Below are 18,397 nucleotides of genomic sequence, written 5' to 3'. Positions count from 1 at the left end.
CGTGATACAAACAGAGCACCAACCGCGCTCCACCGTGCTGTGCAGGGGGTATAGCTCAGTGGTAGAGCATTTGACTGCAGATCAAGAGGTCCCAGGTTCAATTCCTGGTGCCCCCTAAAACATGCTCACAAGCGGGCCTCTTCGCCAGCTGTGTGCGTCTGCCTGTCTGTTTTACCGTTGTTGTGTCAGCCTGGCAAACCGGCCACTCAGAGACCTGAAAGCAAAAGCCTCAGCTGAAAACGAAATCGAAGGCTGCTCGTCCGCGAAGGCCGCAACCTTCGAGCAGCCCGCGTCACCTCAGCTGTGCCAGTCAGGATGGCCGAGCGGTCTAAGGCGCCACACTCAAGGCGATGTGCCTTCCTCAGTCAAGGGATTTCTGGTCTCCGAATGGAGGCGTGTGTTCGAATCCCACTTCTGACATAGGCTTTTATTTCGAGTGACATGCCTACCTAAACCGTCTGCCAGCGCAGACTTTTCGACGTCTCCACAAAAAAGGATGCCAGCTCTCAGCCTCGCGCCCGCCGTTTCAGCCACAGCGTGATACAAACAGAGCACCAACCGCGCTCCACCGTGCTGTGCAGGGGGTATAGCTCAGTGGTAGAGCATTTGACTGCAGATCAAGAGGTCCCAGGTTCAAATCCTGGTGCCCCCTATAACATGCTCACAAGCGGGCCTCTTCGCCAGCTGTGTGCGTCTGCCTGTCTGTTTTACCGTTGTTGTGTCAGCCTGGCAAACCGGCCACTCAGAGACCTGAAAGCAAAAGCCTCAGCTGAAAACGAAATCGAAGGCTGCTCGTCCGCGAAGGCCGCAACCTTCGAGCAGCCCGCGTCACCTCAGCTGTGCCAGTCAGGATGGCCGAGCGGTCTAAGGCGCCAGACTCAAGGCGATGTGCCTTCCTCAGTCAAGGGATTTCTGGTCTCCGAATGGAGGCGTGTGTTCGAATCCCACTTCTGACATAGGCTTTTATTTCGAGTGACATGCCTACCTAAACCGTCTGCCAGCGCAGACTTTTCGACGTCTCCACAAAAAAGGATGCCAGCTCTCAGCCTCGCGCCCGCCGTTTCAGCCACAGCGTGATACAAACAGAGCACCAACCGCGCTCCACCGTGCTGTGCAGGGGGTATAGCTCAGTGGTAGAGCATTTGACTGCAGATCAAGAGGTCCCAGGTTCAAATCCTGGTGCCCCCTAAAACATGCTCACAAGCGGGCCTCTTCGCCAGCTGTGTGCGTCTGCCTGTCTGTTTTACCGTTGTTGTGTCAGCCTGGCAAACCGGCCACTCAGAGACCTGAAAGCAAAAGCCTCAGCTGAAAACGAAATCGAAGGCTGCTCGTCCGCGAAGGCCGCAACCTTCGAGCAGCCCGCGTCACCTCAGCTGTGCCAGTCAGGATGGCCGAGCGGTCTAAGGCGCCAGACTCAAGGCGATGTGCCTTCCTCAGTCAAGGGATTTCTGGTCTCCGAATGGAGGCGTGTGTTCGAATCCCACTTCTGACATAGGCTTTTATTTCGAGTGACATGCCTACCTAAACCGTCTGCCAGCGCAGACTTTTCGACGTCTCCACAAAAAAGGATGCCAGCTCTCAGCCTCGCGCCCGCCGTTTCAGCCACAGCGTGATACAAACAGAGCACCAACCGCGCTCCACCGTGCTGTGCAGGGGGTATAGCTCAGTGGTAGAGCATTTGACTGCAGATCAAGAGGTCCCAGGTTCAAATCCTGGTGCCCCCTAAAACATGCTCACAAGCGGGCCTCTTCGCCAGCTGTGTGCGTCTGCCTGTCTGTTTTACCGTTGTTGTGTCAGCCTGGCAAACCGGCCACTCAGAGACCTGAAAGCAAAAGCCTCAGCTGAAAACGAAATCGAAGGCTGCTCGTCCGCGAAGGCCGCAACCTTCGAGCAGCCCGCGTCACCTCAGCTGTGCCAGTCAGGATGGCCGAGCGGTCTAAGGCGCCAGACTCAAGGCGATGTGCCTTCCTCAGTCAAGGGATTTCTGGTCTCCGAATGGAGGCGTGGGTTCGAATCCCACTTCTGACATAGGCTTTTATTTCGAGTGACATGCCTACCTAAACCGTCTGCCAGCGCAGACTTTTCGACGTCTCCACAAAAAAGGATGCCAGCTCTCAGCCTCGCGCCCGCCGTTTCAGCCACAGCGTGATACAAACAGAGCACCAACCGCGCTCCACCGTGCTGTGCAGGGGGTATAGCTCAGTGGTAGAGCATTTGACTGCAGATCAAGAGGTCCCAGGTTCAAATCCTGGTGCCCCCTAAAACATGCTCACAAGCGGGCCTCTTCGCCAGCTGTGTGCGTCTGCCTGTCTGTTTTACCGTTGTTGTGTCAGCCTGGCAAACCGGCCACTCAGAGACCTGAAAGCAAAAGCCTCAGCTGAAAACGAAATCGAAGGCTGCTCGTCCGCGAAGGCCGCAACCTTCGAGCAGCCCGCGTCACCTCAGCTGTGCCAGTCAGGATGGCCGAGCGGTCTAAGGCGCCAGACTCAAGGCGATGTGCCTTCCTCAGTCAAGGGATTTCTGGTCTCCGAATGGAGGCGTGGGTTCGAATCCCACTTCTGACATAGGCTTTTATTTCGAGTGACATGCCTACCTAAACCGTCTGCCAGCGCAGACTTTTCGACGTCTCCACAAAAAAGGATGCCAGCTCTCAGCCTCGCGCCCGCCGTTTCAGCCACAGCGTGATACAAACAGAGCACCAACCGCGCTCCACCGTGCTGTGCAGGGGGTATAGCTCAGTGGTAGAGCATTTGACTGCAGATCAAGAGGTCCCAGGTTCAAATCCTGGTGCCCCCTAAAACATGCTCACAAGCGGGCCTCTTCGCCAGCTGTGTGCGTCTGCCTGTCTGTTTTACCGTTGTTGTGTCAGCCTGGCAAACCGGCCACTCAGAGACCTGAAAGCAAAAGCCTCAGCTGAAAACGAAATCGAAGGCTGCTCGTCCGCGAAGGCCGCAACCTTCGAGCAGCCCGCGTCACCTCAGCTGTGCCAGTCAGGATGGCCGAGCGGTCTAAGGCGCCAGACTCAAGGCGATGTGCCTTCCTCAGTCAAGGGATTTCTGGTCTCCGAATGGAGGCGTGGGTTCGAATCCCACTTCTGACATAGGCTTTTATTTCGAGTGACATGCCTACCTAAACCGTCTGCCAGCGCAGACTTTTCGACGTCTCCACAAAAAAGGATGCCAGCTCTCAGCCTCGCGCCCGCCGTTTCAGCCACAGCGTGATACAAACAGAGCACCAACCGCGCTCCACCGTGCTGTGCAGGGGGTATAGCTCAGTGGTAGAGCATTTGACTGCAGATCAAGAGGTCCCAGGTTCAAATCCTGGTGCCCCCTAAAACATGCTCACAAGCGGGCCTCTTCGCCAGCTGTGTGCGTCTGCCTGTCTGTTTTACCGTTGTTGTGTCAGCCTGGCAAACCGGCCACTCAGAGACCTGAAAGCAAAAGCCTCAGCTGAAAACGAAATCGAAGGCTGCTCGTCCGCGAAGGCCGCAACCTTCGAGCAGCCCGCGTCACCTCAGCTGTGCCAGTCAGGATGGCCGAGCGGTCTAAGGCGCCAGACTCAAGGCGATGTGCCTTCCTCAGTCAAGGGATTTCTGGTCTCCGAATGGAGGCGTGGGTTCGAATCCCACTTCTGACATAGGCTTTTATTTCGAGTGACATGCCTACCTAAACCGTCTGCCAGCGCAGACTTTTCGACGTCTCCACAAAAAAGGATGCCAGCTCTCAGCCTCGCGCCCGCCGTTTCAGCCACAGCGTGATACAAACAGAGCACCAACCGCGCTCCACCGTGCTGTGCAGGGGGTATAGCTCAGTGGTAGAGCATTTGACTGCAGATCAAGAGGTCCCAGGTTCAAATCCTGGTGCCCCCTAAAACATGCTCACAAGCGGGCCTCTTCGCCAGCTGTGTGCGTCTGCCTGTCTGTTTTACCGTTGTTGTGTCAGCCTGGCAAACCGGCCACTCAGAGACCTGAAAGCAAAAGCCTCAGCTGAAAACGAAATCGAAGGCTGCTCGTCCGCGAAGGCCGCAACCTTCGAGCAGCCCGCGTCACCTCAGCTGTGCCAGTCAGGATGGCCGAGCGGTCTAAGGCGCCAGACTCAAGGCGATGTGCCTTCCTCAGTCAAGGGATTTCTGGTCTCCGAATGGAGGCGTGGGTTCGAATCCCACTTCTGACATAGGCTTTTATTTCGAGTGACATGCCTACCTAAACCGTCTGCCAGCGCAGACTTTTCGACGTCTCCACAAAAAAGGATGCCAGCTCTCAGCCTCGCGCCCGCCGTTTCAGCCACAGCGTGATACAAACAGAGCACCAACCGCGCTCCACCGTGCTGTGCAGGGGGTATAGCTCAGTGGTAGAGCATTTGACTGCAGATCAAGAGGTCCCAGGTTCAAATCCTGGTGCCCCCTAAAACATGCTCACAAGCGGGCCTCTTCGCCAGCTGTGTGCGTCTGCCTGTCTGTTTTACCGTTGTTGTGTCAGCCTGGCAAACCGGCCACTCAGAGACCTGAAAGCAAAAGCCTCAGCTGAAAACGAAATCGAAGGCTGCTCGTCCGCGAAGGCCGCAACCTTCGAGCAGCCCGCGTCACCTCAGCTGTGCCAGTCAGGATGGCCGAGCGGTCTAAGGCGCCAGACTCAAGGCGATGTGCCTTCCTCAGTCAAGGGATTTCTGGTCTCCGAATGGAGGCGTGGGTTCGAATCCCACTTCTGACATAGGCTTTTATTTCGAGTGACATGCCTACCTAAACCGTCTGCCAGCGCAGACTTTTCGACGTCTCCACAAAAAAGGATGCCAGCTCTCAGCCTCGCGCCCGCCGTTTCAGCCACAGCGTGATACAAACAGAGCACCAACCGCGCTCCACCGTGCTGTGCAGGGGGTATAGCTCAGTGGTAGAGCATTTGACTGCAGATCAAGAGGTCCCAGGTTCAAATCCTGGTGCCCCCTAAAACATGCTCACAAGCGGGCCTCTTCGCCAGCTGTGTGCGTCTGCCTGTCTGTTTTACCGTTGTTGTGTCAGCCTGGCAAACCGGCCACTCAGAGACCTGAAAGCAAAAGCCTCAGCTGAAAACGAAATCGAAGGCTGCTCGTCCGCGAAGGCCGCAACCTTCGAGCAGCCCGCGTCACCTCAGCTGTGCCAGTCAGGATGGCCGAGCGGTCTAAGGCGCCAGACTCAAGGCGATGTGCCTTCCTCAGTCAAGGGATTTCTGGTCTCCGAATGGAGGCGTGGGTTCGAATCCCACTTCTGACATAGGCTTTTATTTCGAGTGACATGCCTACCTAAACCGTCTGCCAGCGCAGACTTTTCGACGTCTCCACAAAAAAGGATGCCAGCTCTCAGCCTCGCGCCCGCCGTTTCAGCCACAGCGTGATACAAACAGAGCACCAACCGCGCTCCACCGTGCTGTGCAGGGGGTATAGCTCAGTGGTAGAGCATTTGACTGCAGATCAAGAGGTCCCAGGTTCAAATCCTGGTGCCCCCTAAAACATGCTCACAAGCGGGCCTCTTCGCCAGCTGTGTGCGTCTGCCTGTCTGTTTTACCGTTGTTGTGTCAGCCTGGCAAACCGGCCACTCAGAGACCTGAAAGCAAAAGCCTCAGCTGAAAACGAAATCGAAGGCTGCTCGTCCGCGAAGGCCGCAACCTTCGAGCAGCCCGCGTCACCTCAGCTGTGCCAGTCAGGATGGCCGAGCGGTCTAAGGCGCCAGACTCAAGGCGATGTGCCTTCCTCAGTCAAGGGATTTCTGGTCTCCGAATGGAGGCGTGGGTTCGAATCCCACTTCTGACATAGGCTTTTATTTCGAGTGACATGCCTACCTAAACCGTCTGCCAGCGCAGACTTTTCGACGTCTCCACAAAAAAGGATGCCAGCTCTCAGCCTCGCGCCCGCCGTTTCAGCCACAGCGTGATACAAACAGAGCACCAACCGCGCTCCACCGTGCTGTGCAGGGGGTATAGCTCAGTGGTAGAGCATTTGACTGCAGATCAAGAGGTCCCAGGTTCAAATCCTGGTGCCCCCTAAAACATGCTCACAAGCGGGCCTCTTCGCCAGCTGTGTGCGTCTGCCTGTCTGTTTTACCGTTGTTGTGTCAGCCTGGCAAACCGGCCACTCAGAGACCTGAAAGCAAAAGCCTCAGCTGAAAACGAAATCGAAGGCTGCTCGTCCGCGAAGGCCGCAACCTTCGAGCAGCCCGCGTCACCTCAGCTGTGCCAGTCAGGATGGCCGAGCGGTCTAAGGCGCCAGACTCAAGGCGATGTGCCTTCCTCAGTCAAGGGATTTCTGGTCTCCGAATGGAGGCGTGGGTTCGAATCCCACTTCTGACATAGGCTTTTATTTCGAGTGACATGCCTACCTAAACCGTCTGCCAGCGCAGACTTTTCGACGTCTCCACAAAAAAGGATGCCAGCTCTCAGCCTCGCGCCCGCCGTTTCAGCCACAGCGTGATACAAACAGAGCACCAACCGCGCTCCACCGTGCTGTGCAGGGGGTATAGCTCAGTGGTAGAGCATTTGACTGCAGATCAAGAGGTCCCAGGTTCAAATCCTGGTGCCCCCTAAAACATGCTCACAAGCGGGCCTCTTCGCCAGCTGTGTGCGTCTGCCTGTCTGTTTTACCGTTGTTGTGTCAGCCTGGCAAACCGGCCACTCAGAGACCTGAAAGCAAAAGCCTCAGCTGAAAACGAAATCGAAGGCTGCTCGTCCGCGAAGGCCGCAACCTTCGAGCAGCCCGCGTCACCTCAGCTGTGCCAGTCAGGATGGCCGAGCGGTCTAAGGCGCCAGACTCAAGGCGATGTGCCTTCCTCAGTCAAGGGATTTCTGGTCTCCGAATGGAGGCGTGGGTTCGAATCCCACTTCTGACATAGGCTTTTATTTCGAGTGACATGCCTACCTAAACCGTCTGCCAGCGCAGACTTTTCGACGTCTCCACAAAAAAGGATGCCAGCTCTCAGCCTCGCGCCCGCCGTTTCAGCCACAGCGTGATACAAACAGAGCACCAACCGCGCTCCACCGTGCTGTGCAGGGGGTATAGCTCAGTGGTAGAGCATTTGACTGCAGATCAAGAGGTCCCAGGTTCAAATCCTGGTGCCCCCTAAAACATGCTCACAAGCGGGCCTCTTCGCCAGCTGTGTGCGTCTGCCTGTCTGTTTTACCGTTGTTGTGTCAGCCTGGCAAACCGGCCACTCAGAGACCTGAAAGCAAAAGCCTCAGCTGAAAACGAAATCGAAGGCTGCTCGTCCGCGAAGGCCGCAACCTTCGAGCAGCCCGCGTCACCTCAGCTGTGCCAGTCAGGATGGCCGAGCGGTCTAAGGCGCCAGACTCAAGGCGATGTGCCTTCCTCAGTCAAGGGATTTCTGGTCTCCGAATGGAGGCGTGGGTTCGAATCCCACTTCTGACATAGGCTTTTATTTCGAGTGACATGCCTACCTAAACCGTCTGCCAGCGCAGACTTTTCGACGTCTCCACAAAAAAGGATGCCAGCTCTCAGCCTCGCGCCCGCCGTTTCAGCCACAGCGTGATACAAACAGAGCACCAACCGCGCTCCACCGTGCTGTGCAGGGGGTATAGCTCAGTGGTAGAGCATTTGACTGCAGATCAAGAGGTCCCAGGTTCAAATCCTGGTGCCCCCTAAAACATGCTCACAAGCGGGCCTCTTCGCCAGCTGTGTGCGTCTGCCTGTCTGTTTTACCGTTGTTGTGTCAGCCTGGCAAACCGGCCACTCAGAGACCTGAAAGCAAAAGCCTCAGCTGAAAACGAAATCGAAGGCTGCTCGTCCGCGAAGGCCGCAACCTTCGAGCAGCCCGCGTCACCTCAGCTGTGCCAGTCAGGATGGCCGAGCGGTCTAAGGCGCCAGACTCAAGGCGATGTGCCTTCCTCAGTCAAGGGATTTCTGGTCTCCGAATGGAGGCGTGGGTTCGAATCCCACTTCTGACATAGGCTTTTATTTCGAGTGACATGCCTACCTAAACCGTCTGCCAGCGCAGACTTTTCGACGTCTCCACAAAAAAGGATGCCAGCTCTCAGCCTCGCGCCCGCCGTTTCAGCCACAGCGTGATACAAACAGAGCACCAACCGCGCTCCACCGTGCTGTGCAGGGGGTATAGCTCAGTGGTAGAGCATTTGACTGCAGATCAAGAGGTCCCAGGTTCAAATCCTGGTGCCCCCTAAAACATGCTCACAAGCGGGCCTCTTCGCCAGCTGTGTGCGTCTGCCTGTCTGTTTTACCGTTGTTGTGTCAGCCTGGCAAACCGGCCACTCAGAGACCTGAAAGCAAAAGCCTCAGCTGAAAACGAAATCGAAGGCTGCTCGTCCGCGAAGGCCGCAACCTTCGAGCAGCCCGCGTCACCTCAGCTGTGCCAGTCAGGATGGCCGAGCGGTCTAAGGCGCCAGACTCAAGGCGATGTGCCTTCCTCAGTCAAGGGATTTCTGGTCTCCGAATGGAGGCGTGGGTTCGAATCCCACTTCTGACATAGGCTTTTATTTCGAGTGACATGCCTACCTAAACCGTCTGCCAGCGCAGACTTTTCGACGTCTCCACAAAAAAGGATGCCAGCTCTCAGCCTCGCGCCCGCCGTTTCAGCCACAGCGTGATACAAACAGAGCACCAACCGCGCTCCACCGTGCTGTGCAGGGGGTATAGCTCAGTGGTAGAGCATTTGACTGCAGATCAAGAGGTCCCAGGTTCAAATCCTGGTGCCCCCTAAAACATGCTCACAAGCGGGCCTCTTCGCCAGCTGTGTGCGTCTGCCTGTCTGTTTTACCGTTGTTGTGTCAGCCTGGCAAACCGGCCACTCAGAGACCTGAAAGCAAAAGCCTCAGCTGAAAACGAAATCGAAGGCTGCTCGTCCGCGAAGGCCGCAACCTTCGAGCAGCCCGCGTCACCTCAGCTGTGCCAGTCAGGATGGCCGAGCGGTCTAAGGCGCCAGACTCAAGGCGATGTGCCTTCCTCAGTCAAGGGATTTCTGGTCTCCGAATGGAGGCGTGGGTTCGAATCCCACTTCTGACATAGGCTTTTATTTCGAGTGACATGCCTACCTAAACCGTCTGCCAGCGCAGACTTTTCGACGTCTCCACAAAAAAGGATGCCAGCTCTCAGCCTCGCGCCCGCCGTTTCAGCCACAGCGTGATACAAACAGAGCACCAACCGCGCTCCACCGTGCTGTGCAGGGGGTATAGCTCAGTGGTAGAGCATTTGACTGCAGATCAAGAGGTCCCAGGTTCAAATCCTGGTGCCCCCTAAAACATGCTCACAAGCGGGCCTCTTCGCCAGCTGTGTGCGTCTGCCTGTCTGTTTTACCGTTGTTGTGTCAGCCTGGCAAACCGGCCACTCAGAGACCTGAAAGCAAAAGCCTCAGCTGAAAACGAAATCGAAGGCTGCTCGTCCGCGAAGGCCGCAACCTTCGAGCAGCCCGCGTCACCTCAGCTGTGCCAGTCAGGATGGCCGAGCGGTCTAAGGCGCCAGACTCAAGGCGATGTGCCTTCCTCAGTCAAGGGATTTCTGGTCTCCGAATGGAGGCGTGGGTTCGAATCCCACTTCTGACATAGGCTTTTATTTCGAGTGACATGCCTACCTAAACCGTCTGCCAGCGCAGACTTTTCGACGTCTCCACAAAAAAGGATGCCAGCTCACAGCCTCGCGCCCGCCGTTTCAGCCACAGCGTGATACAAACAGAGCACCAACCGCGCTCCACCGTGCTGTGCAGGGGGTATAGCTCAGTGGTAGAGCATTTGACTGCAGATCAAGAGGTCCCAGGTTCAAATCCTGGTGCCCCCTAAAACATGCTCACAAGCGGGCCTCTTCGCCAGCTGTGTGCGTCTGCCTGTCTGTTTTACCGTTGTTGTGTCAGCCTGGCAAACCGGCCACTCAGAGACCTGAAAGCAAAAGCCTCAGCTGAAAACGAAATCGAAGGCTGCTCGTCCGCGAAGGCCGCAACCTTCGAGCAGCCCGCGTCACCTCAGCTGTGCCAGTCAGGATGGCCGAGCGGTCTAAGGCGCCAGACTCAAGGCGATGTGCCTTCCTCAGTCAAGGGATTTCTGGTCTCCGAATGGAGGCGTGGGTTCGAATCCCACTTCTGACATAGGCTTTTATTTCGAGTGACATGCCTACCTAAACCGTCTGCCAGCGCAGACTTTTCGACGTCTCCACAAAAAAGGATGCCAGCTCTCAGCCTCGCGCCCGCCGTTTCAGCCACAGCGTGATACAAACAGAGCACCAACCGCGCTCCACCGTGCTGTGCAGGGGGTATAGCTCAGTGGTAGAGCATTTGACTGCAGATCAAGAGGTCCCAGGTTCAAATCCTGGTGCCCCCTAAAACATGCTCACAAGCGGGCCTCTTCGCCAGCTGTGTGCGTCTGCCTGTCTGTTTTACCGTTGTTGTGTCAGCCTGGCAAACCGGCCACTCAGAGACCTGAAAGCAAAAGCCTCAGCTGAAAACGAAATCGAAGGCTGCTCGTCCGCGAAGGCCGCAACCTTCGAGCAGCCCGCGTCACCTCAGCTGTGCCAGTCAGGATGGCCGAGCGGTCTAAGGCGCCAGACTCAAGGCGATGTGCCTTCCTCAGTCAAGGGATTTCTGGTCTCCGAATGGAGGCGTGGGTTCGAATCCCACTTCTGACATAGGCTTTTATTTCGAGTGACATGCCTACCTAAACCGTCTGCCAGCGCAGACTTTTCGACGTCTCCACAAAAAAGGATGCCAGCTCTCAGCCTCGCGCCCGCCGTTTCAGCCACAGCGTGATACAAACAGAGCACCAACCGCGCTCCACCGTGCTGTGCAGGGGGTATAGCTCAGTGGTAGAGCATTTGACTGCAGATCAAGAGGTCCCAGGTTCAAATCCTGGTGCCCCCTAAAACATGCTCACAAGCGGGCCTCTTCGCCAGCTGTGTGCGTCTGCCTGTCTGTTTTACCGTTGTTGTGTCAGCCTGGCAAACCGGCCACTCAGAGACCTGAAAGCAAAAGCCTCAGCTGAAAACGAAATCGAAGGCTGCTCGTCCGCGAAGGCCGCAACCTTCGAGCAGCCCGCGTCACCTCAGCTGTGCCAGTCAGGATGGCCGAGCGGTCTAAGGCGCCAGACTCAAGGCGATGTGCCTTCCTCAGTCAAGGGATTTCTGGTCTCCGAATGGAGGCGTGGGTTCGAATCCCACTTCTGACATAGGCTTTTATTTCGAGTGACATGCCTACCTAAACCGTCTGCCAGCGCAGACTTTTCGACGTCTCCACAAAAAAGGATGCCAGCTCACAGCCTCGCGCCCGCCGTTTCAGCCACAGCGTGATACAAACAGAGCACCAACCGCGCTCCACCGTGCTGTGCAGGGGGTATAGCTCAGTGGTAGAGCATTTGACTGCAGATCAAGAGGTCCCAGGTTCAAATCCTGGTGCCCCCTAAAACATGCTCACAAGCGGGCCTCTTCGCCAGCTGTGTGCGTCTGCCTGTCTGTTTTACCGTTGTTGTGTCAGCCTGGCAAACCGGCCACTCAGAGACCTGAAAGCAAAAGCCTCAGCTGAAAACGAAATCGAAGGCTGCTCGTCCGCGAAGGCCGCAACCTTCGAGCAGCCCGCGTCACCTCAGCTGTGCCAGTCAGGATGGCCGAGCGGTCTAAGGCGCCAGACTCAAGGCGATGTGCCTTCCTCAGTCAAGGGATTTCTGGTCTCCGAATGGAGGCGTGGGTTCGAATCCCACTTCTGACATAGGCTTTTATTTCGAGTGACATGCCTACCTAAACCGTCTGCCAGCGCAGACTTTTCGACGTCTCCACAAAAAAGGATGCCAGCTCTCAGCCTCGCGCCCGCCGTTTCAGCCACAGCGTGATACAAACAGAGCACCAACCGCGCTCCACCGTGCTGTGCAGGGGGTATAGCTCAGTGGTAGAGCATTTGACTGCAGATCAAGAGGTCCCAGGTTCAAATCCTGGTGCCCCCTAAAACATGCTCACAAGCGGGCCTCTTCGCCAGCTGTGTGCGTCTGCCTGTCTGTTTTACCGTTGTTGTGTCAGCCTGGCAAACCGGCCACTCAGAGACCTGAAAGCAAAAGCCTCAGCTGAAAACGAAATCGATGGCTGCTCGTCCGCGAAGGCCGCAACCTTCGAGCAGCCCGCGTCACCTCAGCTGTGCCAGTCAGGATGGCCGAGCGGTCTAAGGCGCCAGACTCAAGGCGATGTGCCTTCCTCAGTCAAGGGATTTCTGGTCTCCGAATGGAGGCGTGGGTTCGAATCCCACTTCTGACATAGGCTTTTATTTCGAGTGACATGCCTACCTAAACCGTCTGCCAGCGCAGACTTTTCGACGTCTCCACAAAAAAGGATGCCAGCTCTCAGCCTCGCGCCCGCCGTTTCAGCCACAGCGTGATACAAACAGAGCACCAACCGCGCTCCACCGTGCTGTGCAGGGGGTATAGCTCAGTGGTAGAGCATTTGACTGCAGATCAAGAGGTCCCAGGTTCAAATCCTGGTGCCCCCTAAAACATGCTCACAAGCGGGCCTCTTCGCCAGCTGTGTGCGTCTGCCTGTCTTTTTTACCGTTGTTGTGTCAGCCTGGCAAACCGGCCACTCAGAGACCTGAAAGCAAAAGCCTCAGCTGAAAACGAAATCGAAGGCTGCTCGTCCGCGAAGGCCGCAACCTTCGAGCAGCCCGCGTCACCTCAGCTGTGCCAGTCAGGATGGCCGAGCGGTCTAAGGCGCCAGACTCAAGGCGATGTGCCTTCCTCAGTCAAGGGATTTCTGGTCTCCGAATGGAGGCGTGGGTTCGAATCCCACTTCTGACATAGGCTTTTATTTCGAGTGACATGCCTACCTAAACCGTCTGCCAGCGCAGACTTTTCGACGTCTCCACAAAAAAGGATGCCAGCTCTCAGCCTCGCGCCCGCCGTTTCAGCCACAGCGTGATACAAACAGAGCACCAACCGCGCTCCACCGTGCTGTGCAGGGGGTATAGCTCAGTGGTAGAGCATTTGACTGCAGATCAAAAGGTCCCAGGTTCAAATCCTGGTGCCCCCTAAAACATGCTCACAAGCGGGCCTCTTCGCCAGCTGTGTGCGTCTGCCTGTCTGTTTTACCGTTGTTGTGTCAGCCTGGCAAACCGGCCACTCAGAGACCTGAAAGCAAAAGCCTCAGCTGAAAACGAAATCGAAGGCTGCTCGTCCGCGAAGGCCGCAACCTTCGAGCAGCCCGCGTCACCTCAGCTGTGCCAGTCAGGATGGCCGAGCGGTCTAAGGCGCCAGACTCAAGGCGATGTGCCTTCCTCAGTCAAGGGATTTCTGGTCTCCGAATGGAGGCGTGGGTTCGAATCCCACTTCTGACATAGGCTTTTATTTCGAGTGACATGCCTACCTAAACCGTCTGCCAGCGCAGACTTTTCGACGTCTCCACAAAAAAGGATGCCAGCTCTCAGCCTCGCGCCCGCCGTTTCAGCCACAGCGTGATACAAACAGAGCACCAACCGCGCTCCACCGTGCTGTGCAGGGGGTATAGCTCAGTGGTAGAGCATATGACTGCAGATCAACAGGTCCCAGGTTCAAATCCTGGTGCCCCCTAAAACATGCTCACAAGCGGGCCTCTTCGCCAGCTGTGTGCGTCTGCCTGTCTGTTTTACCGTTGTTGTGTCAGCCTGGCAAACCGGCCACTCAGAGACCTGAAAGCAAAAGCCTCAGCTGAAAACGAAATCGAAGGCTGCTCGTCCGCGAAGGCCGCAACCTTCGAGCAGCCCGCGTCACCTCAGCTGTGCCAGTCAGGATGGCCGAGCGGTCTAAGGCGCCAGACTCAAGGCGATGTGCCTTCCTCAGTCAAGGGATTTCTGGTCTCCGAATGGAGGCGTGGGTTCGAATCCCACTTCTGACATAGGCTTTTATTTCGAGTGACATGCCTACCTAAACCGTCTGCCAGCGCAGACTTTTCGACGTCTCCACAAAAAAGGATGCCAGCTCACAGCCTCGCGCCCGCCGTTTCAGCCACAGCGTGATACAAACAGAGCACCAACCGCGCTCCACCGTGCTGTGCAGGGGGTATAGCTCAGTGGTAGAGCATTTGACTGCAGATCAAGAGGTCCCAGGTTCAAATCCTGGTGCCCCCTAAAACATGCTCACAAGCGGGCCTCTTCGCCAGCTGTGTGCGTCTGCCTGTCTGTTTTACCGTTGTTGTGTCAGCCTGGCAAACCGGCCACTCAGAGACCTGAAAGCAAAAGCCTCAGCTGAAAACGAAATCGAAGGCTGCTCGTCCGCGAAGGCCGCAACCTTCGAGCAGCCCGCGTCACCTCAGCTGTGCCAGTCAGGATGGCCGAGCGGTCTAAGGCGCCAGACTCAAGGCGATGTGCCTTCCTCAGTCAAGGGATTTCTGGTCTCCGAATGGAGGCGTGGGTTCGAATCCCACTTCTGACATAGGCTTTTATTTCGAGTGACATGCCTACCTAAACCGTCTGCCAGCGCAGACTTTTCGACGTCTCCACAAAAAAGGATGCCAGCTCTCAGCCTCGCGCCCGCCGTTTCAGCCACAGCGTGATACAAACAGAGCACCAACCGCGCTCCACCGTGCTGTGCAGGGGGTATAGCTCAGTGGTAGAGCATTTGACTGCAGATCAAGAGGTCCCAGGTTCAAATCCTGGTGCCCCCTAAAACATGCTCACAAGCGGGCCTCTTCGCCAGCTGTGTGCGTCTGCCTGTCTGTTTTACCGTTGTTGTGTCAGCCTGGCAAACCGGCCACTCAGAGACCTGAAAGCAAAAGCCTCAGCTGAAAACGAAATCGAAGGCTGCTCGTCCGCGAAGGCCGCAACCTTCGAGCAGCCCGCGTCACCTCAGCTGTGCCAGTCAGGATGGCCGAGCGGTCTAAGGCGCCAGACTCAAGGCGATGTGCCTTCCTCAGTCAAGGGATTTCTGGTCTCCGAATGGAGGCGTGGGTTCGAATCCCACTTCTGACATAGGCTTTTATTTCGAGTGACATGCCTACCTAAACCGTCTGCCAGCGCAGACTTTTCGACGTCTCCACAAAAAAGGATGCCAGCTCTCAGCCTCGCGCCCGCCGTTTCAGCCACAGCGTGATACAAACAGAGCACCAACCGCGCTCCACCGTGCTGTGCAGGGGGTATAGCTCAGTGGTAGAGCATTTGACTGCAGATCAAGAGGTCCCAGGTTCAAATCCTGGTGCCCCCTAAAACATGCTCACAAGCGGGCCTCTTCGCCAGCTGTGTGCGTCTGCCTGTCTGTTTTACCGTTGTTGTGTCAGCCTGGCAAACCGGCCACTCAGAGACCTGAAAGCAAAAGCCTCAGCTGAAAACGAAATCGAAGGCTGCTCGTCCGCGAAGGCCGCAACCTTCGAGCAGCCCGCGTCACCTCAGCTGTGCCAGTCAGGATGGCCGAGCGGTCTAAGGCGCCAGACTCAAGGCGATGTGCCTTCCTCAGTCAAGGGATTTCTGGTCTCCGAATGGAGGCGTGGGTTCGAATCCCACTTCTGACATAGGCTTTTATTTCGAGTGACATGCCTACCTAAACCGTCTGCCAGCGCAGACTTTTCGACGTCTCCACAAAAAAGGATGCCAGCTCACAGCCTCGCGCCCGCCGTTTCAGCCACAGCGTGATACAAACAGAGCACCAACCGCGCTCCACCGTGCTGTGCAGGGGGTATAGCTCAGTGGTAGAGCATTTGACTGCAGATCAAGAGGTCCCAGGTTCAAATCCTGGTGCCCCCTAAAACATGCTCACAAGCGGGCCTCTTCGCCAGCTGTGTGCGTCTGCCTGTCTGTTTTACCGTTGTTGTGTCAGCCTGGCAAACCGGCCACTCAGAGACCTGAAAGCAAAAGCCTCAGCTGAAAACGAAATCGAAGGCTGCTCGTCCGCGAAGGCCGCAACCTTCGAGCAGCCCGCGTCACCTCAGCTGTGCCAGTCAGGATGGCCGAGCGGTCTAAGGCGCCAGACTCAAGGCGATGTGCCTTCCTCAGTCAAGGGATTTCTGGTCTCCGAATGGAGGCGTGGGTTCGAATCCCACTTCTGACATAGGCTTTTATTTCGAGTGACATGCCTACCTAAACCGTCTGCCAGCGCAGACTTTTCGACGTCTCCACAAAAAAGGATGCCAGCTCTCAGCCTCGCGCCCGCCGTTTCAGCCACAGCGTGATACAAACAGAGCACCAACCGCGCTCCACCGTGCTGTGCAGGGGGTATAGCTCAGTGGTAGAGCATTTGACTGCAGATCAAGAGGTCCCAGGTTCAAATCCTGGTGCCCCCTAAAACATGCTCACAAGCGGGCCTCTTCGCCAGCTGTGTGCGTCTGCCTGTCTGTTTTACCGTTGTTGTGTCAGCCTGGCAAACCGGCCACTCAGAGACCTGAAAGCAAAAGCCTCAGCTGAAAACGAAATCGAAGGCTGCTCGTCCGCGAAGGCCGCAACCTTCGAGCAGCCCGCGTCACCTCAGCTGTGCCAGTCAGGATGGCCGAGCGGTCTAAGGCGCCAGACTCAAGGCGATGTGCCTTCCTCAGTCAAGGGATTTCTGGTCTCCGAATGGAGGCGTGGGTTCGAATCCCACTTCTGACATAGGCTTTTATTTCGAGTGACATGCCTACCTAAACCGTCTGCCAGCGCAGACTTTTCGACGTCTCCACAAAAAAGGATGCCAGCTCTCAGCCTCGCGCCCGCCGTTTCAGCCACAGCGTGATACAAACAGAGCACCAACCGCGCTCCACCGTGCTGTGCAGGGGGTATAGCTCAGTGGTAGAGCATTTGACTGCAGATCAAGAGGTCCCAGGTTCAAATCCTGGTGCCCCCTAAAACATGCTCACAAGCGGGCCTCTTCGCCAGCTGTGTGCGTCTGCCTGTCTTTTTTACCGTTGTTGTGTCAGCCTGGCAAACCGGCCACTCAGAGACCTGAAAGCAAAAGCCTCAGCTGAAAACGAAATCGAAGGCTGCTCGTCCGCGAAGGCCGCAACCTTCGAGCAGCCCGCGTCACCTCAGCTGTGCCAGTCAGGATGGCCGAGCGGTCTAAGGCGCCAGACTCAAGGCGATGTGCCTTCCTCAGTCAAGGGATTTCTGGTCTCCGAATGGAGGCGTGGGTTCGAATCCCACTTCTGACATAGGCTTTTATTTCGAGTGACATGCCTACCTAAACCGTCTGCCAGCGCAGACTTTTCGACGTCTCCACAAAAAAGGATGCCAGCTCTCAGCCTCGCGCCCGCCGTTTCAGCCACAGCGTGATACAAACAGAGCACCAACCGCGCTCCACCGTGCTGTGCAGGGGGTATAGCTCAGTGGTAGAGCATTTGACTGCAGATCAAAAGGTCCCAGGTTCAAATCCTGGTGCCCCCTAAAACATGCTCACAAGCGGGCCTCTTCGCCAGCTGTGTGCGTCTGCCTGTCTGTTTTACCGTTGTTGTGTCAGCCTGGCAAACCGGCCACTCAGAGACCTGAAAGCAAAAGCCTCAGCTGAAAACGAAATCGAAGGCTGCTCGTCCGCGAAGGCCGCAACCTTCGAGCAGCCCGCGTCACCTCAGCTGTGCCAGTCAGGATGGCCGAGCGGTCTAAGGCGCCAGACTCAAGGCGATGTGCCTTCCTCAGTCAAGGGATTTCTGGTCTCCGAATGGAGGCGTGGGTTCGAATCCCACTTCTGACATAGGCTTTTATTTCGAGTGACATGCCTACCTAAACCGTCTGCCAGCGCAGACTTTTCGACGTCTCCACAAAAAAGGATGCCAGCTCTCAGCCTCGCGCCCGCCGTTTCAGCCACAGCGTGATACAAACAGAGCACCAACCGCGCTCCACCGTGCTGTGCAGGGGGTATAGCTCAGTGGTAGAGCATATGACTGCAGATCAACAGGTCCCAGGTTCAAATCCTGGTGCCCCCTAAAACATGCTCACAAGCGGGCCTCTTCGCCAGCTGTGTGCGTCTGCCTGTCTGTTTTACCGTTGTTGTGTCAGCCTGGCAAACCGGCCACTCAGAGACCTGAAAGCAAAAGCCTCAGCTGAAAACGAAATCGAAGGCTGCTCGTCCGCGAAGGCCGCAACCTTCGAGCAGCCCGCGTCACCTCAGCTGTGCCAGTCAGGATGGCCGAGCGGTCTAAGGCGCCAGACTCAAGGCGATGTGCCTTCCTCAGTCAAGGGATTTCTGGTCTCCGAATGGAGGCGTGGGTTCGAATCCCACTTCTGACATAGGCTTTTATTTCGAGTGACATGCCTACCTAAACCGTCTGCCAGCGCAGACTTTTCGACGTCTCCACAAAAAAGGATGCCAGCTCACAGCCTCGCGCCCGCCGTTTCAGCCACAGCGTGATACAAACAGAGCACCAACCGCGCTCCACCGTGCTGTGCAGGGGGTATAGCTCAGTGGTAGAGCATTTGACTGCAGATCAAGAGGTCCCAGGTTCAAATCCTGGTGCCCCCTAAAACATGCTCACAAGCGGGCCTCTTCGCCAGCTGTGTGCGTCTGCCTGTCTGTTTT

General features: G+C 56.5%; 68 non-coding genes across 68 annotated transcripts; all 68 read left to right on the top strand.

Moving 5' to 3' along the window:
- Positions 1–44: 44 nt before the first annotated feature.
- trnac-gca (transfer RNA cysteine (anticodon GCA)) lies at positions 45–116 on the top strand. The gene has a single exon. It is a non-coding gene; the product is annotated as a tRNA-Cys (tRNA).
- A 464-nt stretch (positions 117–580) lies between these two features.
- On the top strand, positions 581–652 carry trnac-gca (transfer RNA cysteine (anticodon GCA)). Its single transcript has one exon. It is a non-coding gene; the product is annotated as a tRNA-Cys (tRNA).
- Positions 653–845: 193 nt separating this feature from the next.
- Positions 846–956, top strand: trnal-caa (transfer RNA leucine (anticodon CAA)). Its single transcript has 2 exons — positions 846–883; positions 911–956. It is a non-coding gene; the product is annotated as a tRNA-Leu (tRNA).
- A 160-nt stretch (positions 957–1,116) lies between these two features.
- Positions 1,117–1,188, top strand: trnac-gca (transfer RNA cysteine (anticodon GCA)). Its single transcript has one exon. It is a non-coding gene; the product is annotated as a tRNA-Cys (tRNA).
- Positions 1,189–1,381: 193 nt separating this feature from the next.
- Positions 1,382–1,492, top strand: trnal-caa (transfer RNA leucine (anticodon CAA)). The gene is made up of 2 exons: positions 1,382–1,419; positions 1,447–1,492. It is a non-coding gene; the product is annotated as a tRNA-Leu (tRNA).
- Positions 1,493–1,652: 160 nt separating this feature from the next.
- trnac-gca (transfer RNA cysteine (anticodon GCA)) lies at positions 1,653–1,724 on the top strand. The gene has a single exon. It is a non-coding gene; the product is annotated as a tRNA-Cys (tRNA).
- Positions 1,725–1,917: 193 nt separating this feature from the next.
- On the top strand, positions 1,918–2,028 carry trnal-caa (transfer RNA leucine (anticodon CAA)). The gene is made up of 2 exons: positions 1,918–1,955; positions 1,983–2,028. It is a non-coding gene; the product is annotated as a tRNA-Leu (tRNA).
- Positions 2,029–2,188: 160 nt separating this feature from the next.
- On the top strand, positions 2,189–2,260 carry trnac-gca (transfer RNA cysteine (anticodon GCA)). Its single transcript has one exon. It is a non-coding gene; the product is annotated as a tRNA-Cys (tRNA).
- A 193-nt stretch (positions 2,261–2,453) lies between these two features.
- Positions 2,454–2,564, top strand: trnal-caa (transfer RNA leucine (anticodon CAA)). The gene is made up of 2 exons: positions 2,454–2,491; positions 2,519–2,564. It is a non-coding gene; the product is annotated as a tRNA-Leu (tRNA).
- A 160-nt stretch (positions 2,565–2,724) lies between these two features.
- trnac-gca (transfer RNA cysteine (anticodon GCA)) lies at positions 2,725–2,796 on the top strand. Its single transcript has one exon. It is a non-coding gene; the product is annotated as a tRNA-Cys (tRNA).
- A 193-nt stretch (positions 2,797–2,989) lies between these two features.
- On the top strand, positions 2,990–3,100 carry trnal-caa (transfer RNA leucine (anticodon CAA)). The gene is made up of 2 exons: positions 2,990–3,027; positions 3,055–3,100. It is a non-coding gene; the product is annotated as a tRNA-Leu (tRNA).
- A 160-nt stretch (positions 3,101–3,260) lies between these two features.
- trnac-gca (transfer RNA cysteine (anticodon GCA)) lies at positions 3,261–3,332 on the top strand. Its single transcript has one exon. It is a non-coding gene; the product is annotated as a tRNA-Cys (tRNA).
- A 193-nt stretch (positions 3,333–3,525) lies between these two features.
- On the top strand, positions 3,526–3,636 carry trnal-caa (transfer RNA leucine (anticodon CAA)). Its single transcript has 2 exons — positions 3,526–3,563; positions 3,591–3,636. It is a non-coding gene; the product is annotated as a tRNA-Leu (tRNA).
- A 160-nt stretch (positions 3,637–3,796) lies between these two features.
- trnac-gca (transfer RNA cysteine (anticodon GCA)) lies at positions 3,797–3,868 on the top strand. The gene has a single exon. It is a non-coding gene; the product is annotated as a tRNA-Cys (tRNA).
- A 193-nt stretch (positions 3,869–4,061) lies between these two features.
- Positions 4,062–4,172, top strand: trnal-caa (transfer RNA leucine (anticodon CAA)). The gene is made up of 2 exons: positions 4,062–4,099; positions 4,127–4,172. It is a non-coding gene; the product is annotated as a tRNA-Leu (tRNA).
- A 160-nt stretch (positions 4,173–4,332) lies between these two features.
- trnac-gca (transfer RNA cysteine (anticodon GCA)) lies at positions 4,333–4,404 on the top strand. The gene has a single exon. It is a non-coding gene; the product is annotated as a tRNA-Cys (tRNA).
- Positions 4,405–4,597: 193 nt separating this feature from the next.
- trnal-caa (transfer RNA leucine (anticodon CAA)) lies at positions 4,598–4,708 on the top strand. The gene is made up of 2 exons: positions 4,598–4,635; positions 4,663–4,708. It is a non-coding gene; the product is annotated as a tRNA-Leu (tRNA).
- A 160-nt stretch (positions 4,709–4,868) lies between these two features.
- Positions 4,869–4,940, top strand: trnac-gca (transfer RNA cysteine (anticodon GCA)). Its single transcript has one exon. It is a non-coding gene; the product is annotated as a tRNA-Cys (tRNA).
- Positions 4,941–5,133: 193 nt separating this feature from the next.
- trnal-caa (transfer RNA leucine (anticodon CAA)) lies at positions 5,134–5,244 on the top strand. The gene is made up of 2 exons: positions 5,134–5,171; positions 5,199–5,244. It is a non-coding gene; the product is annotated as a tRNA-Leu (tRNA).
- Positions 5,245–5,404: 160 nt separating this feature from the next.
- Positions 5,405–5,476, top strand: trnac-gca (transfer RNA cysteine (anticodon GCA)). The gene has a single exon. It is a non-coding gene; the product is annotated as a tRNA-Cys (tRNA).
- Positions 5,477–5,669: 193 nt separating this feature from the next.
- Positions 5,670–5,780, top strand: trnal-caa (transfer RNA leucine (anticodon CAA)). The gene is made up of 2 exons: positions 5,670–5,707; positions 5,735–5,780. It is a non-coding gene; the product is annotated as a tRNA-Leu (tRNA).
- A 160-nt stretch (positions 5,781–5,940) lies between these two features.
- Positions 5,941–6,012, top strand: trnac-gca (transfer RNA cysteine (anticodon GCA)). The gene has a single exon. It is a non-coding gene; the product is annotated as a tRNA-Cys (tRNA).
- Positions 6,013–6,205: 193 nt separating this feature from the next.
- On the top strand, positions 6,206–6,316 carry trnal-caa (transfer RNA leucine (anticodon CAA)). The gene is made up of 2 exons: positions 6,206–6,243; positions 6,271–6,316. It is a non-coding gene; the product is annotated as a tRNA-Leu (tRNA).
- A 160-nt stretch (positions 6,317–6,476) lies between these two features.
- Positions 6,477–6,548, top strand: trnac-gca (transfer RNA cysteine (anticodon GCA)). Its single transcript has one exon. It is a non-coding gene; the product is annotated as a tRNA-Cys (tRNA).
- Positions 6,549–6,741: 193 nt separating this feature from the next.
- Positions 6,742–6,852, top strand: trnal-caa (transfer RNA leucine (anticodon CAA)). The gene is made up of 2 exons: positions 6,742–6,779; positions 6,807–6,852. It is a non-coding gene; the product is annotated as a tRNA-Leu (tRNA).
- A 160-nt stretch (positions 6,853–7,012) lies between these two features.
- trnac-gca (transfer RNA cysteine (anticodon GCA)) lies at positions 7,013–7,084 on the top strand. The gene has a single exon. It is a non-coding gene; the product is annotated as a tRNA-Cys (tRNA).
- Positions 7,085–7,277: 193 nt separating this feature from the next.
- On the top strand, positions 7,278–7,388 carry trnal-caa (transfer RNA leucine (anticodon CAA)). Its single transcript has 2 exons — positions 7,278–7,315; positions 7,343–7,388. It is a non-coding gene; the product is annotated as a tRNA-Leu (tRNA).
- Positions 7,389–7,548: 160 nt separating this feature from the next.
- Positions 7,549–7,620, top strand: trnac-gca (transfer RNA cysteine (anticodon GCA)). Its single transcript has one exon. It is a non-coding gene; the product is annotated as a tRNA-Cys (tRNA).
- Positions 7,621–7,813: 193 nt separating this feature from the next.
- Positions 7,814–7,924, top strand: trnal-caa (transfer RNA leucine (anticodon CAA)). Its single transcript has 2 exons — positions 7,814–7,851; positions 7,879–7,924. It is a non-coding gene; the product is annotated as a tRNA-Leu (tRNA).
- A 160-nt stretch (positions 7,925–8,084) lies between these two features.
- On the top strand, positions 8,085–8,156 carry trnac-gca (transfer RNA cysteine (anticodon GCA)). Its single transcript has one exon. It is a non-coding gene; the product is annotated as a tRNA-Cys (tRNA).
- A 193-nt stretch (positions 8,157–8,349) lies between these two features.
- Positions 8,350–8,460, top strand: trnal-caa (transfer RNA leucine (anticodon CAA)). Its single transcript has 2 exons — positions 8,350–8,387; positions 8,415–8,460. It is a non-coding gene; the product is annotated as a tRNA-Leu (tRNA).
- Positions 8,461–8,620: 160 nt separating this feature from the next.
- trnac-gca (transfer RNA cysteine (anticodon GCA)) lies at positions 8,621–8,692 on the top strand. Its single transcript has one exon. It is a non-coding gene; the product is annotated as a tRNA-Cys (tRNA).
- A 193-nt stretch (positions 8,693–8,885) lies between these two features.
- trnal-caa (transfer RNA leucine (anticodon CAA)) lies at positions 8,886–8,996 on the top strand. The gene is made up of 2 exons: positions 8,886–8,923; positions 8,951–8,996. It is a non-coding gene; the product is annotated as a tRNA-Leu (tRNA).
- A 160-nt stretch (positions 8,997–9,156) lies between these two features.
- trnac-gca (transfer RNA cysteine (anticodon GCA)) lies at positions 9,157–9,228 on the top strand. Its single transcript has one exon. It is a non-coding gene; the product is annotated as a tRNA-Cys (tRNA).
- Positions 9,229–9,421: 193 nt separating this feature from the next.
- On the top strand, positions 9,422–9,532 carry trnal-caa (transfer RNA leucine (anticodon CAA)). The gene is made up of 2 exons: positions 9,422–9,459; positions 9,487–9,532. It is a non-coding gene; the product is annotated as a tRNA-Leu (tRNA).
- A 160-nt stretch (positions 9,533–9,692) lies between these two features.
- Positions 9,693–9,764, top strand: trnac-gca (transfer RNA cysteine (anticodon GCA)). Its single transcript has one exon. It is a non-coding gene; the product is annotated as a tRNA-Cys (tRNA).
- Positions 9,765–9,957: 193 nt separating this feature from the next.
- On the top strand, positions 9,958–10,068 carry trnal-caa (transfer RNA leucine (anticodon CAA)). The gene is made up of 2 exons: positions 9,958–9,995; positions 10,023–10,068. It is a non-coding gene; the product is annotated as a tRNA-Leu (tRNA).
- A 160-nt stretch (positions 10,069–10,228) lies between these two features.
- trnac-gca (transfer RNA cysteine (anticodon GCA)) lies at positions 10,229–10,300 on the top strand. Its single transcript has one exon. It is a non-coding gene; the product is annotated as a tRNA-Cys (tRNA).
- A 193-nt stretch (positions 10,301–10,493) lies between these two features.
- On the top strand, positions 10,494–10,604 carry trnal-caa (transfer RNA leucine (anticodon CAA)). The gene is made up of 2 exons: positions 10,494–10,531; positions 10,559–10,604. It is a non-coding gene; the product is annotated as a tRNA-Leu (tRNA).
- Positions 10,605–10,764: 160 nt separating this feature from the next.
- Positions 10,765–10,836, top strand: trnac-gca (transfer RNA cysteine (anticodon GCA)). The gene has a single exon. It is a non-coding gene; the product is annotated as a tRNA-Cys (tRNA).
- A 193-nt stretch (positions 10,837–11,029) lies between these two features.
- trnal-caa (transfer RNA leucine (anticodon CAA)) lies at positions 11,030–11,140 on the top strand. Its single transcript has 2 exons — positions 11,030–11,067; positions 11,095–11,140. It is a non-coding gene; the product is annotated as a tRNA-Leu (tRNA).
- A 160-nt stretch (positions 11,141–11,300) lies between these two features.
- trnac-gca (transfer RNA cysteine (anticodon GCA)) lies at positions 11,301–11,372 on the top strand. The gene has a single exon. It is a non-coding gene; the product is annotated as a tRNA-Cys (tRNA).
- A 193-nt stretch (positions 11,373–11,565) lies between these two features.
- trnal-caa (transfer RNA leucine (anticodon CAA)) lies at positions 11,566–11,676 on the top strand. Its single transcript has 2 exons — positions 11,566–11,603; positions 11,631–11,676. It is a non-coding gene; the product is annotated as a tRNA-Leu (tRNA).
- Positions 11,677–11,836: 160 nt separating this feature from the next.
- On the top strand, positions 11,837–11,908 carry trnac-gca (transfer RNA cysteine (anticodon GCA)). The gene has a single exon. It is a non-coding gene; the product is annotated as a tRNA-Cys (tRNA).
- A 193-nt stretch (positions 11,909–12,101) lies between these two features.
- trnal-caa (transfer RNA leucine (anticodon CAA)) lies at positions 12,102–12,212 on the top strand. Its single transcript has 2 exons — positions 12,102–12,139; positions 12,167–12,212. It is a non-coding gene; the product is annotated as a tRNA-Leu (tRNA).
- Positions 12,213–12,372: 160 nt separating this feature from the next.
- Positions 12,373–12,444, top strand: trnac-gca (transfer RNA cysteine (anticodon GCA)). The gene has a single exon. It is a non-coding gene; the product is annotated as a tRNA-Cys (tRNA).
- Positions 12,445–12,637: 193 nt separating this feature from the next.
- trnal-caa (transfer RNA leucine (anticodon CAA)) lies at positions 12,638–12,748 on the top strand. The gene is made up of 2 exons: positions 12,638–12,675; positions 12,703–12,748. It is a non-coding gene; the product is annotated as a tRNA-Leu (tRNA).
- Positions 12,749–12,908: 160 nt separating this feature from the next.
- trnac-gca (transfer RNA cysteine (anticodon GCA)) lies at positions 12,909–12,980 on the top strand. The gene has a single exon. It is a non-coding gene; the product is annotated as a tRNA-Cys (tRNA).
- A 193-nt stretch (positions 12,981–13,173) lies between these two features.
- Positions 13,174–13,284, top strand: trnal-caa (transfer RNA leucine (anticodon CAA)). The gene is made up of 2 exons: positions 13,174–13,211; positions 13,239–13,284. It is a non-coding gene; the product is annotated as a tRNA-Leu (tRNA).
- A 160-nt stretch (positions 13,285–13,444) lies between these two features.
- trnac-gca (transfer RNA cysteine (anticodon GCA)) lies at positions 13,445–13,516 on the top strand. Its single transcript has one exon. It is a non-coding gene; the product is annotated as a tRNA-Cys (tRNA).
- Positions 13,517–13,709: 193 nt separating this feature from the next.
- trnal-caa (transfer RNA leucine (anticodon CAA)) lies at positions 13,710–13,820 on the top strand. Its single transcript has 2 exons — positions 13,710–13,747; positions 13,775–13,820. It is a non-coding gene; the product is annotated as a tRNA-Leu (tRNA).
- Positions 13,821–13,980: 160 nt separating this feature from the next.
- trnac-gca (transfer RNA cysteine (anticodon GCA)) lies at positions 13,981–14,052 on the top strand. Its single transcript has one exon. It is a non-coding gene; the product is annotated as a tRNA-Cys (tRNA).
- A 193-nt stretch (positions 14,053–14,245) lies between these two features.
- On the top strand, positions 14,246–14,356 carry trnal-caa (transfer RNA leucine (anticodon CAA)). Its single transcript has 2 exons — positions 14,246–14,283; positions 14,311–14,356. It is a non-coding gene; the product is annotated as a tRNA-Leu (tRNA).
- Positions 14,357–14,516: 160 nt separating this feature from the next.
- trnac-gca (transfer RNA cysteine (anticodon GCA)) lies at positions 14,517–14,588 on the top strand. Its single transcript has one exon. It is a non-coding gene; the product is annotated as a tRNA-Cys (tRNA).
- Positions 14,589–14,781: 193 nt separating this feature from the next.
- On the top strand, positions 14,782–14,892 carry trnal-caa (transfer RNA leucine (anticodon CAA)). Its single transcript has 2 exons — positions 14,782–14,819; positions 14,847–14,892. It is a non-coding gene; the product is annotated as a tRNA-Leu (tRNA).
- Positions 14,893–15,052: 160 nt separating this feature from the next.
- On the top strand, positions 15,053–15,124 carry trnac-gca (transfer RNA cysteine (anticodon GCA)). Its single transcript has one exon. It is a non-coding gene; the product is annotated as a tRNA-Cys (tRNA).
- Positions 15,125–15,317: 193 nt separating this feature from the next.
- trnal-caa (transfer RNA leucine (anticodon CAA)) lies at positions 15,318–15,428 on the top strand. The gene is made up of 2 exons: positions 15,318–15,355; positions 15,383–15,428. It is a non-coding gene; the product is annotated as a tRNA-Leu (tRNA).
- A 160-nt stretch (positions 15,429–15,588) lies between these two features.
- trnac-gca (transfer RNA cysteine (anticodon GCA)) lies at positions 15,589–15,660 on the top strand. Its single transcript has one exon. It is a non-coding gene; the product is annotated as a tRNA-Cys (tRNA).
- A 193-nt stretch (positions 15,661–15,853) lies between these two features.
- On the top strand, positions 15,854–15,964 carry trnal-caa (transfer RNA leucine (anticodon CAA)). The gene is made up of 2 exons: positions 15,854–15,891; positions 15,919–15,964. It is a non-coding gene; the product is annotated as a tRNA-Leu (tRNA).
- Positions 15,965–16,124: 160 nt separating this feature from the next.
- trnac-gca (transfer RNA cysteine (anticodon GCA)) lies at positions 16,125–16,196 on the top strand. Its single transcript has one exon. It is a non-coding gene; the product is annotated as a tRNA-Cys (tRNA).
- A 193-nt stretch (positions 16,197–16,389) lies between these two features.
- On the top strand, positions 16,390–16,500 carry trnal-caa (transfer RNA leucine (anticodon CAA)). Its single transcript has 2 exons — positions 16,390–16,427; positions 16,455–16,500. It is a non-coding gene; the product is annotated as a tRNA-Leu (tRNA).
- A 160-nt stretch (positions 16,501–16,660) lies between these two features.
- Positions 16,661–16,732, top strand: trnac-gca (transfer RNA cysteine (anticodon GCA)). The gene has a single exon. It is a non-coding gene; the product is annotated as a tRNA-Cys (tRNA).
- A 193-nt stretch (positions 16,733–16,925) lies between these two features.
- On the top strand, positions 16,926–17,036 carry trnal-caa (transfer RNA leucine (anticodon CAA)). The gene is made up of 2 exons: positions 16,926–16,963; positions 16,991–17,036. It is a non-coding gene; the product is annotated as a tRNA-Leu (tRNA).
- Positions 17,037–17,196: 160 nt separating this feature from the next.
- Positions 17,197–17,268, top strand: trnac-gca (transfer RNA cysteine (anticodon GCA)). Its single transcript has one exon. It is a non-coding gene; the product is annotated as a tRNA-Cys (tRNA).
- Positions 17,269–17,461: 193 nt separating this feature from the next.
- Positions 17,462–17,572, top strand: trnal-caa (transfer RNA leucine (anticodon CAA)). The gene is made up of 2 exons: positions 17,462–17,499; positions 17,527–17,572. It is a non-coding gene; the product is annotated as a tRNA-Leu (tRNA).
- A 160-nt stretch (positions 17,573–17,732) lies between these two features.
- Positions 17,733–17,804, top strand: trnac-gca (transfer RNA cysteine (anticodon GCA)). The gene has a single exon. It is a non-coding gene; the product is annotated as a tRNA-Cys (tRNA).
- Positions 17,805–17,997: 193 nt separating this feature from the next.
- Positions 17,998–18,108, top strand: trnal-caa (transfer RNA leucine (anticodon CAA)). Its single transcript has 2 exons — positions 17,998–18,035; positions 18,063–18,108. It is a non-coding gene; the product is annotated as a tRNA-Leu (tRNA).
- Positions 18,109–18,268: 160 nt separating this feature from the next.
- trnac-gca (transfer RNA cysteine (anticodon GCA)) lies at positions 18,269–18,340 on the top strand. Its single transcript has one exon. It is a non-coding gene; the product is annotated as a tRNA-Cys (tRNA).
- The last annotated feature ends 57 nt before the right edge of the window (positions 18,341–18,397 follow it).

Source organism: Sardina pilchardus, chromosome 8, assembly GCF_963854185.1.
Source record: "Sardina pilchardus chromosome 8, fSarPil1.1, whole genome shotgun sequence".
NCBI classification, from domain to species: domain Eukaryota; kingdom Metazoa; phylum Chordata; class Actinopteri; order Clupeiformes; family Clupeidae; genus Sardina; species Sardina pilchardus.
The sequence above is the reverse complement of the archived record's forward strand: the minus strand, read 5'-3'. Positions and strand labels throughout refer to the sequence as shown.